This window comes from Cyprinus carpio, chromosome A13, assembly GCF_018340385.1.
Source record: "Cyprinus carpio isolate SPL01 chromosome A13, ASM1834038v1, whole genome shotgun sequence".
Lineage (NCBI taxonomy): Eukaryota > Metazoa > Chordata > Actinopteri > Cypriniformes > Cyprinidae > Cyprinus > Cyprinus carpio.
This window is the reverse complement of record NC_056584.1, coordinates 14,772,066-14,781,981: the sequence shown is the minus strand read 5'-3', so window position 1 is coordinate 14,781,981 and position 9,916 is coordinate 14,772,066. Positions and strand designations below refer to the sequence as shown.

The window sequence follows — 9,916 nt, the reverse complement described above, 5'->3', positions numbered from 1 at the left end:
TCTGTTACAAATCAGCAGAGTTTGATACTTGCACTTCTGCCTGTTATTTTTTTCCTATAGCTTACAAGCTCTTCTAATGGGGGAGACTTATATTTTTGTCAAGTTATATATGAGGCCACTATTGCACACATAGATGAAGACATGCGTAAACGTTCTCAGAATTAACTTTTGCTTTTTTATCTGATGCAGGGGATGGTGGATGTGTACTTTATCAGTGTAATAGTTAAACAAATCATATGCAAAATAAAAAAACTTGTATAGCCTACTATTTGATACAAATGTTGTATTATTTAACCAGTTTTAAAGTTTTACTACATTTTGTTCCTGAAATCCACACTTTTGGAATCAAGATAATCAAAGGTAATCAAACCAAGCACAACCTAATAAAACATGTTTCATGGATAAAGGGTTTTGTAAAAAAGTTTCATGTTGGTGGATATTCCACTAATATTAAAAACATGTGGGTCATTCTTGAATGGCTTATTCTGCAGTGGTATAAACAATATGATCCCATTGATTTGGAAGCATGTTTTCTTCTCCCAACATTTAGACTGATTTCATTGAGTTTGTTCATGGTGCATAAATTTTTCTGTTTGCCATTTCTTGTTCATAAAGGAATTTACTTTAATAATGTATTTAATAATTTACTTAAAACAGAAGTCCATATAACATGTGCTTGCTTATGTTGATCAGTAGGCCTATCCCTGAACACATATACAAGTTGTTACATCCTTGTGTAGCTTTCACCTGTTTTTTTTTTTTTTTTTTTTTTTCAAAACATGACCATGTATTTTATATTTATACAGGTGTGTAGTAAATGTCATTTATGTAATGTCTTCACCACATCGGTTAATAAAACTTTTAACACCGAATCAGTTGAAGTCTTTATTCAGCAAAAGCAATCTACTTTTATCTTTGAAATGAAAATATACAAATTACTGTATGTTTTGATATAGCCACTTTCTATTAAACTACAAAACATTTTAATTGTTTATAAGTTTGTAGAAAATAAGCAAAAAAATTGTTAAGTACTGCAAGGTTGTGGATTTCAAAACTTGACCAATACACATTTGAGTCAAAATGATTGTCAAGTGCACCACAATGTGTATATGATTAAATACAATAATAAAGTGTATAAAGACATTTGTACACTTTTGTTTAACTATATAGTGCATTTTATCTACTAAATGTATATTTTTTAGACAAATAAAGAAATAAATACAGAGATTAAGAATGTTTTATATTCCAGTTCATGTGTGCATTAAAAAAAATTCATCTTTTGCTTTGTTATTAAAAACATTTTTTTGAATGATTGAGCAAACGATTAGGAATGACAGAATAATCATCATACATTTTATTATGGCACAACAGATACATTTTGGAACAGTTAATAAACGACACATTTTAAGGACTCTTAATATTATAAAAATGCTTAATTGTTTTGTAGGCTCATTTGGAGCGTAGCCTACATCAGGTAAATCATTACGACAATCACAATCTTTAAATTATTTTGCATATTAACAATAGTAATAAAAACAACAATACACTAAGCATAATGTCATTCTAGGCTAAAACATACCTTTTTGAAAATCGTTTATGTTTCAGTGACAACGCACTAATATTATCAGAGACGCTTTAACGCGAAACAGGAAACTCATGAATATTCATGTAAGCTCCGCCCAGCGTCACCGAAAATCTCAGACTCCTACTGCCTCCCCGCAACTGCTGTCTAATATTTCCACTGAGGAGAGCAGCGGCGACTGAAACAATTTCCTCCAGTTATTCACACACGTGACTTCCTCCGTCACGCCGCACATCATAGTTCATCTGTGACTGAGATGCCCCACCTGCAGAAGGTTACTTAATTGTTTTGATGTAGCCTATTGTTTTATGTTAGATCGTTACTTTGCAATTGTATTTTGAAGACACTTATATAACTGATTACCTGATTCAATAATATAATACTGGTGCCATGTTTGAAGGGTTGAAAAAGTTGGCATTATTCCAAGCCAAGCCTATAAAGTAATCTATGGTTGTTGTGTGGGTCTAAATAAGTTATAATAATGAGTCTGTCTGTTGAGCATTGTGCGAAATGAATTATATGAATTATTTTCTTTAGAATCATTATGGTGCATCAAATGATTGAATGAAGGAAAAAAATTGTTCTCTTTTAAAGACACTTGGATATTATTCCTTAAGTGAAAAAAGTTAGTTACTTAAGTGTTAAATTAAAGTGAGTTTAGTTTAAGTTTTATTATGAAAAATGTGCAAAAAAAATAAATTTTAATTTTTTTTTATATTAAATAGAAATAGAAAGCATACATCTAAACAAGTTGTGTCCCAAATTTGAGATGGATATCACAAAAAAAGAGCATTCAGAAAGATTTTGATTGGGAGCAGTACCAAACATTTCCACTAGCTACTTGAAATTTGTTTCCCATATGTTTCCAATGCAGTCATTTTTGACCATGAGAAGAACAAGTGTGGCTTTTTAGGACCGTTAACCTTTTTGAATCATGTTCTTGATTTTTTTAATGTTCTCATAGCAAGTGCCAAAACCCAATTAAAATCACGTTACTTGCCTTTGTGTTTTCCCATTCAGCTGCCCTGCCTCATGTTTTTGAATGCAGACACAGGTTCTGTGTGAATGGTCCCAAAAAAATATCCAATGTTTCCATAGGAATCATATAAAAAAAGTCATATGAAATAACCACATAGTAAAATCCTCTTGAAACTCACAGAATTGTAGGCCTTATGAACATGTTTTTATAAGACCACCTAACTTTTTGTTTAGGATTTCTTTTAAATTAATAGTAATATAAGATAGACTATATTATTATTTTTTTTTTATCAATTCTAAAACGACTGGAGAGATGCAGTAGTCAGCATTGCTTGCTATCTGGCTGGTAAAGCTGTAGCTGTAGCTCTCCACAATGCCTTTGTACATTACAGCCTTTGAATCGTATCCTAAAAGGAATTAAATGCATCTAGATGTAATAATATCCCCAACTGATTACATAATGCCCTGGTCTCATTTGAGTTTTTAAGAAACATTTTTTCTGCAAATACGCCTAAGACTCTATTTTTTAAGGCTGACTCATTTCTTAACATTTTTTTTTTTTGATGAATTTAATCACCTTTTTAATCACTGTGATTCAGCTTGACCTACATGTAAAACTATACCTCTTTCTTACAACTGTGAATTCATAATTTGTTTGTAAATATTGATGTTTATTATATCATTCTTAAAAACAGATGATATTACATTATTCTTAATTTTTATGCATTTTATGCACAGTCTTAGTAAGCATAATACTATAATCTTGCCCTATAATACGGTTAACACTGTAGAATGATATCTAATAAGCCATTTGATGATCCATATAAAGTTACTCTTCACAGTGTACATTAAAAAAAGTGGTTGTATATTACACACCATACAACTTTATGTAAGCAAAGTGCTTTATTATATTGTATTTGCAGTCATGCTTATGTCACCATATCATGTCGACATTTTAACAAACTGCAAATAACCAAGCTGTGAACAATGAACATTGCATACTATTTCACAAAACAGAATTTGAAACCAGTTTTGTTTGCAGTATTAGTACGATATCAGAGTCAGTAACAGGTCATTGAGATAAAAAGAAGGTCTCACAACAGTCATGTGAGACATACAGCACTTTGTTTTAAACTGAACTGAGCTGACACATTATACAAAGTCATTTTTGGTGCACTAATTTCTAGTCCCTTAGAGCAAGTGTTTAAGTTGCCTTCCTCAAGGGCACAAGGTTCATAAAATGTGATTGTTTTGGTACCTGTCGAGTTCATAAATCACCATAACTTTGGAGTGATCCGGGCTGCTTTAATCATAAGTCCCAGGCCCTTAATCATAGGGCAACCATATATTCAGTCAGAATTTAATAATGTTTTTTTTTTTTTTTAATTCAACATTTGAACATTCTTAATACTGGAAATGTTCATTTTGGCACAGAAAAATAGAATAAAAATATATCATCATTTGTACCACTGTCATTCAACAAATAATAATACTGACAAGCATTCAAACCATCATAGGGAATTCTGTCAGCAAAGCTCACTTTCAACATTAATTATTCTCCTGCATGATGTTAAAATATTTATATTTAAAGGCATGAATAATATATTATATAATATATATATATATATATATATATATATATATATATATATATATATATATATATATATATATATATATATATATATATATAAACCTTCTAATATGCCAAAATCAAAATGAATGCCTTTGTTTCTTTTTTACCCACAAATGAAAATTTTAAAAAATCAAATAAAACGTTTCACTATAACAGCCCACTTCTTCATTAACAACTTCTTGAGGAATATTCAAAAACATTTTATCATTCATTCATTCAACATGGTACAAAAGATACTTTTTGAATGTTAAAATACTTTCTTCTGTTCAAGGCCTCGTTTTTATTTGTTTTTGAACATAACCTGTCACCACTTTGTCTTTTGCTACAAGACACTTGCATGGTGTGATTTGACAACAGCAGCATCACATAACAGCACACATGATTACACTCAGTAAACAAATCACGTTAGATCATTTCCAACAGAAAACTTCAATTATTCATGCATGCAACTAATAATAATTGCGCAAGTAAAAACAAGAATGGAGATTTGATTAGTGTTCTTCTCAAATTTGTGCCTTCTTTGTGCAATTATAAAATCTCCTTGACCTTCTCTGAGTTTGCCTGGTCAATCATACTCGACTCAGGGTATGTGTCACAAGCCAGCCCTTCTGTCGGCTCTCCAAACATCTCCAGTTCATCTAGAATGGTCTGAACTCTGCGGACACCATCCCTTCGAGCCTGACGCACATCTGGGCGACCTTCAGGATCTATGGAGTCCAGAGCCAGAAGTTGTTTGGTCAGCATCTCCTCCAGCATCAAGTATCTTTTATCATTTTTCTTCCCATCGAAACTTTTCACATCTTGTGCCAGGTTCTCCACACGTTCCAATATCTGCTGCACTTTGATCAGTCCTGGGTGGCTCAGATCTTGTTCTGAAGTCTCCTCAGGTTGGAATTGTGGGGGTGGGACCTCTTGAGGTGTTTGAGGGGCAGTGGTTTCCTGGGGTTCTGGTGCTGGAGGAACTTGTATGGTAATATTGGATGTCTCTGATAACTGTGGTGACTGCGGTACGGTTTGTTGTGCTTTTGGCTGGGGTGCTTGCGTAGGTTGTTGTTGTTGTAGTACTGGGTGATGATGTATTTGCTGAGGAACATCACTCACTCTTTGAATGGGAATCTCAAATGCAGGCGGTCTGACAATTTCTTCGACTGGTTGTTCAGCTTTAGGTGGTATTGCTGCGTGTCCAATGTGTTGCTGGACCTGGCAATAGTAACAAATTCACTTAAGTTCAATTTCATACATTAATTCTGAACACTAGTATTTCTCACACTAAATGTTACATAAATTAACATAAATGTACAAGATGGCTTGAGCTTATGTAAGTCACCAGCTATTTATAAAATATTAATAAATAGCACGCGTACCTGGGGTCTCTCTCCCATGATCTGAGACATGACTGGTGACTGGCCCTCAAGGGGACCGGGATAGGACTGGCAGTTTTATTCTGTTGAATCTGAATGGGCACTTGTTCACGGTAGATTGGGATTTTTTCTCGCATAGGATGAGAACTTTGGCTTGGCTGGTGTTGTGAGGCACACCCTATACCCTCGTGGATCACGGGAATGGGGATGTAGCCTGTCCGGAGACCTGTATTGCTGGGTCGGGGCTGTTGATGAAGGCCACTCATTTGTCTGTGTGTGCCCTGTTGTTGATGAACCTGATGCAAATAAAAATATAGTTTGACTTCGGAAATAGCTAGAAATGTATACCCTAGCATTCAAAAGTTTGGGAAAAGTAATATTTTTTGAAAGAAATTAATACTTTTATTCAGCAAGGAAGCAATAAATCGATTCTATTTCAAGTAAATGCTTTTTTTGAATCTAGCATTGTGTATTACTGCGATCGTAGACTCTTTGATGAGTTGCTTTGTTCCTCTTTTGTAAGTTGCTTGAGATAAAACTATTGCACAATATTTCTGTTTTTACTGTATTTTTGATTAAATAAAAATAAAGATAAGAAGAAAAAAAGAAATGTATAAATATATAAAATATTTTTAATATAAAATAAAATGTAACATATATATAAAGTACTATTAAATAAACTTATTTTGAAAATTCAAAATGTGGGCGAGGGTCGACACACCCTCACGTGAAGTGCCAGAGTAAATACAGACAGAACATATGATTCAGCAATAATGTGTGTTTATGTCGCAACTTTTAGCAGCTGTCATTTTTCAGCAACCTATAAGACTCAATTTTTCACATTTTGAAAAGAAAATACAGGGCCCAAGGAAAACTTAAAAATGAAAACTTCGGAAGCAAAGTACATGAATTAATGCAAACCTTTCACAATGAATCCATATCCTGACCTGACGGAGACTGCCATGTCTAATAGAGATATCTGACTCCTAATGGTCTTACCTCAGGCCCATGTGAAGCAGGTGAGCAAGACAAACATGCCTCTGATGGGGACTGCACTGGAGATCGAGGCCGACAGTGTGCTGTTGGGGTCGGGGAAGGCGTACGTCCATCTGTTCTCAAATTTTGCTGCACTACTGGATGGATGTAGGAGAAACTCGGATACTGCTGCAACCTGGGTTCAGTGTTTTCATGGGAGACTGGGATGGGGATGTAGCCCTGGCGTAGCATTGGTTGCCTCATCTCTTGAATAAAGGATTTGTGCATGTCCTGAGGTGACTCAGGGGACATAGAGGGGCCATTTAAAAAAATCTGAAAAACACATTTAAAAAAAACATAAGTAAACAGATCAAGTCTATTCAAAATGAACTCACTATTTATATTCATAATACTTGTATCCTCATGTAATGACGAGACAAAATATTTAGCATCATAATACCAGTAATGCTTATATAACCTCTGATGATGCTCTTCAGTTCGGCTCTGCTGAAGTATGTAGAAGCTATACGACAAATTGTTTTGCAGGAGAAGGCAAATAACTCGAGCATGTGGTTGACAGGGTTATTGATAAAGCTCCAATTATCAAAAATAGAATTACAGACAGCATGACAAAATATTTTGACTTGCACCAATGATTTGGCTATGGCCAAAAATATTAAAAACAAGCCAGAGATAGTGGTGTGTAGACGTTTTTTGTTCTCATGATTAATCTGAACTGAAAAAGGAAGTACTCCTGTATTAACCTTAGTATTATCAGTTATGATGATACACATTTTATGAACTCTTGTATTAGATATAGATACTCCATATGGCACATTATGTGATGATTAACAGTATTTTCCACTTGCTACATTTTTCCTATTAGCGTCACATCAGTCAAAATTTGTCATTTGCAAATTCCACCCATTGTATATCTGTCTAATGTAAAATTATATTATATGTTATTGCAGGCAACGAACGAGCATGTTAGTAGGCTCAGTCACTGCTTCAGTTCAATACTTAAGTGTAAAACTCAGTTTATGTCTTGGGTCTTCTCTCATCTGTTTGACACAGAAAGGTCAGTCCACCATCTCTCAATGATGAGGCAGTCCGGGAACAAACATGAAACATGAGTGGGTAAAAAACTCACTGTGCACAGCAACTGTTAAGCGATGGCATTGGCTTACAGGATATACCCTGAATGCTGCCGATTCTAATGCCATGACTCACTCTATGTAGCATTTTTCAATGGGTTCCTGTGCTGTTGACACTGTGTCTTAAAATACTCTTTGTGAGGGGGAGGGCCTCCCTTACTCATCTATGTAAATCACAGTTGCACAGACACAACAAACATCAAACGAAACAAAATCCCGAACAAATCATCATGAAACACCCATTCTGATGTTGAAACAGCAGAGCTGCTACATAATTTAAGACAGAGGTTTTCAACGGGGAGGCAATTATCCCTGAATGAAGGTTTGGTCACATTTACAATCATTACAAGTCATTTCAATCGGAGTCTACGTGACTGGGAGTTCACATTTAACTATGGCAAAAAAGTTCCCTGCGAAGATTTCACTCGAGTTCAGTTTGGTCACATGATTTGTTGTGTTGCCCAACAGAAAGATGCTTGTTTTGAAAGAGACTGTTTTATTCCTTGCTACACTACTGACAATTGACAATGATTGCAAAATTCAGCTGAAATTTCATTAATATGACCTCAACTTATACTAAATGCTTAAAGTTAAAGTTCAGCTAATTGCTTTATTTTCCATCTTCAATAAAAATGTAATGTACAAATCTCTGCACTGTATTGTAAACGTAACAAAATATGTTAAAGACATTTATGTGGCAATATATGCATGTTATTACAGGCCAAGCTCAAAATTCAGCACTCAATACGCATCGGTCCAGGCCTCAAATAGGTTAAAGATGCCTGATTTAAGGTTTATAATGTTATGAAATTAAGACAGTTAACATAGTTTTAAAAAAAGATTCAAAACCAAGATGCTAAACAGAGAGAATAGGCTGGTTAGTGTATATGACCTCATGCCCTCTGTTTTTTTCTTGTTTTTTTGACACAGACGCCAAGAGTAGCGCTCAGTTTATCTCCTGGCAGCTGTGTCTTTCCAGCAGATTCTTGGTGACACTAACCTCGGACAAGTGTTGATCTATCTAATGAAAGATGCCAACTGGCAAGCCCCCGTGTTCCCCCCAACATTTTTTACCTCCTGAACCTGGTGTGCGGAGAACAGTCTGACACTTCCAGTTTGTAACTTTCAAGCCCATTCATTGGGAATGACAGAATCGGTGAGTGGGCGGATCTTTCTGAAACCCCATGTAAGGAAAACTTTGAGGAACGCGTTAGCGCGCTGTGTGCGGTTCCAGGGATGAGGAGAACAAGCGCAGTGTGCATAGTTCTCGAGGCTTTAAATAAACATTGTGGAGTCGTTCTAACACTCTCACATATGACTGCAGTGCGTCACATACTGATCACTTCAGCTGAGATCATCACACTTATATATTTCGCCCGTTTATGCGCCGTCAGGCCGTTTAAATGCACGCGACGCGCTATTTCCACAGAGCTGACAGCGATTCACGCGCGAGCTTCGGCGAATATCAAGTGCGTGGCTCCTCTACCCTAGACAGTCGGTGTCTGATCAAGTATGATGTGGATGTACTGAGTGGGATCGTAGCCTACGCACTCAACAAAACTGTCTTTTTCGATGAAACACCCTCTGAAATGCCACAATGCCCAAGTAATCTATAAAGCACGTCATATGTTGTTCTGCATTTTTAAAATCGCCTGAAAAACGCTCACGTTTGACAGCGCAACTTCCAAAAGCAAAATCAAAACCTGTCTTACCTTTTTCGTGTCATGCCTCGGATCGCTCCACGTCGTTGTGCGATTGTTGTGATCCACAAAAAACGGCCAACCTGTCTGCGGGTCGATTTTGATCTCCCACCCCGGTGGCAGAGGATCGTTAGTTGCCATCGTTTCGACTGGAGACAGTGTTTTCATACTCTGATATTGCTTCGCTCCCGAATATTGTGCCATTACAGCCGCCACAGACGCTTTAAAGGGTCCGTCTGATGACGTGCTGTAAACGGGGACGGGTTTCTCGAAGCAGCAGGGTCCTTCTGAAGACTACCGAGAAACTTCTAGCTGAGGGTTCAAGCCCACGTGTGTGACCAAAAATTACCCTTTGACCGTCCGGACACAGATCCTCCCTGACACTTTAATCCCCTCCACCTCGGTTTATTAGACCGAGCACACTTGTTGCTCTTTTAACGTTAAGACAGGCAGTATTGACACATTTCAGGGAAAACCTGTCTGATCTCTGTCATTGTTTTGCTTCTATGATCCGAAATTATTTGGTTTTT

At 36.1% G+C, this 9,916-nt stretch overlaps 1 pseudogene; it reads right to left on the bottom strand.

The window, feature by feature from the left end:
* Positions 1-4,452: 4,452 nt before the first annotated feature.
* LOC109092142 lies at positions 4,453-9,754 on the bottom strand (annotated as a pseudogene).
* Positions 9,755-9,916: the final 162 nt, after the last annotated feature.